General features: G+C 44.4%; 1 non-coding gene across 1 annotated transcript; it reads right to left on the reverse strand.

Moving 5' to 3' along the window:
• Positions 1-661: 661 nt before the first annotated feature.
• LOC141687813 (small nucleolar RNA R71) lies at positions 662-768 on the reverse strand. The gene has a single exon (XR_012561294.1). It is a non-coding gene; the product is annotated as a small nucleolar RNA R71 (small nucleolar RNA).
• Positions 769-2,552: the final 1,784 nt, after the last annotated feature.

Genomic DNA, 2,552 nt, shown 5'->3' on the forward strand with positions numbered 1-2,552 from the left:
TTGGCGCCGCTGCCGGGGACTCGGCGTATTTGTTTAGTTTATGTACTTACCATCATTGGTCATTAGGACTCGGTGATTAGGACGTAGTAGTTACTTACTCTTTTCGGTTGTGTTTCAGGTACTTTAGCAAGCGTTTATGCAAACTCGTTCTCGTGCTCGCAAGAGGACTTTAGATACAGCTGAGGAGACAGACGAAGTTCTTGATATTCCGGAGAAGTTAGATTTTGAGGATTCGGATTCAGGAACTGAGCAGAAAGAACCAGTAAACATGGGAGAACGTATTGTTCAAGCTGATCCAGCTCTTATGGATTTTTCTCGGCCTAAAATTGATGACATTCAGTCAAGCATCCTTCATCCGGCTAGTCAAGCTAACACCTTTAAAATCAAGCCGGGCACTATTCAGATGGTGCAGAATTCTGTTTCTTTTGGAGGAGCGGCAACTGAAGACCCCAACATGCACATAAGGAATTTTGTCGAGATCTGCAGCACTTTTAAGTATAATGGCGTGACTGATGAGGCTATCAAGTTGAGGCTTTTCCCATTCTCACTGAGGGATAAGGCTAAAGACTGGTTACATTCTGAACCAGCTGGGTCCATCACTACGTGGCAAGATCTTGCGCAAAAGTTTCTGGTGAAGTTTTATCCAATGGCAAAGACTGCTGCTATGAGGAGTGCTCTTACTCAGTTTGCGCAGCAACCTACAGAATCTATGTGCGAGGCTTGGGAACGCTACAAGGAAATGTTGAGAAAATGTCCACATCATGGAATGCCGGATTGGATGGTGATCACTGGTTTCTATAATGGTTTGGGGGCCCAATCTCGGCCCATGCTCGATGCAGCAGCTGGAGGCGCCTTATGGGCTAAAAGCTATACTGAGGCGTATAATCTTATCGAGACGATGGCTGCAAATGAGCATCAAAACCCAACTTAGAGGATGACGTCAGGCAAGGTAGCAGGTATTCTGGAAGTTAATGCAGCCACCGCTATTGCAGCCCAGCTCCAAGCGCTATCAATGAAGGTTGATTCTTTGGCTACGTATGGAGTTAATCAAATAGCTATGGTTTGTGAGCTTTGTGCAGGTTCTCATGCTACGGATCAGTGTTCTCTTGTAAACGAATCTGTTCAGTATGTGAATAATTATCAGCGACAACAGCAGCCTGTGCCAGCGACCTATCATCTTAACAACAGAAATCATCCAAATTTCAGCTGGGGGAATAATCAGAATGCTATTCAGCCACCATATCAGCAAGGAGTGAGTAAACAGTTTAACCCACCTGGATTCCAGCAACCACAGCAGTATGCTACAAGGCAATCATATCCTCAACAGGGAAGTGCAGCTGCACCTACTAGTGCTGATTTTGAGGAACTTAAGTTGTTGTGCAAGAGTCAGGTGGTTTCTATCAAGACCTTGGAAAATCAAATTTGTCAATTAGCCAATGCAGTGCTCAATCATCAACCTGGCACTCTTCCCAGTGACACGGAAGTACCAGGCAGGAAGGAAGCTAAAGAGCAAGTCAAGGCTATTACCTTAAGGTCTGGAAAAGTAGCTGATGCTGAAAAGGCAAAAGAAGTAGAAGCTGAAATTAGAGGTGAAGAATCTAAGCAAAAGGAGAAAGCGGCGGAACCAAGGAAGACTACTGTTGAACACACTCTGCCTGAGGCTAATACAGGGGAGAAACAGCTCTATCCTCCACCACCTTTTCCTAAGAGATTGCAACAACAAAAGCTGGATAGACAGTTCGGGAAGTTTCTGGAGGTGTTCAAGAAACTTCACATCAATATACCTTTCGCTGAGGCTCTGGAACAAATGCCTAGTTATGCGAAGTTTATGAAGACTATTCTTTCAAGGAAGGTGAAACTGGATGACCTTGAAACCGTTGCTCTCACGGAAGAATGCAGCGCTGTTCTGCAATAAAAGTTACCACCAAAACTGAAAGATCCAGGGAGCTTCACCATTCCTTGCACAATTGGCAATCTGACATTTGACAAGTGCCTTTATGATTTGGGAGCAAGCATTAATCTGATGCCGTTGTCGATCTTTAAAAAACTGGATCTGCCTGATCCAAAACCGACATACATGTCGCTATAATTGGCTGACCGTTCCATTACTTACCCAAGGGGCATAGTTGAGGATGTGCTCGTCAAGGTGGATAAGCTCTTCTTTCCAGCAGATTTTGTTATTCTGGATTTTGAGGAAGATAAGAAGATTCCCATAATCTTGGGAAGGCCTTTCTTGGCTACTGGTCGTACCTTGATAGATGTGCAAAAAGGTGAACTTACTATGCGGGTCCAAGATCAGGATGTGACCTTCAACGTTTTCAAGGCAATGAAATTCCCTACAGAAGATGAGGAGTGCTTAAAAGTGGATGTGATTGATTCTGCGGTTACTTCGGAACTCGATCACATGCTAATGTCTGATGCATTGGAAAAGGCCTTAGTGGGGGATTTTGACAGCGATGATGAAGATAACAACGAGCAATTACAATATCTGAACGCTTCTCCCTGGAAGCGAAAGCTGGACATACCATTTGAATCTCTTGGTACTTCTGACC

Source organism: Apium graveolens, chromosome 9 (genome assembly GCF_009905375.1).
Source record: "Apium graveolens cultivar Ventura chromosome 9, ASM990537v1, whole genome shotgun sequence".
Classification (NCBI taxonomy): Eukaryota; Viridiplantae; Streptophyta; class Magnoliopsida; order Apiales; family Apiaceae; genus Apium; species Apium graveolens.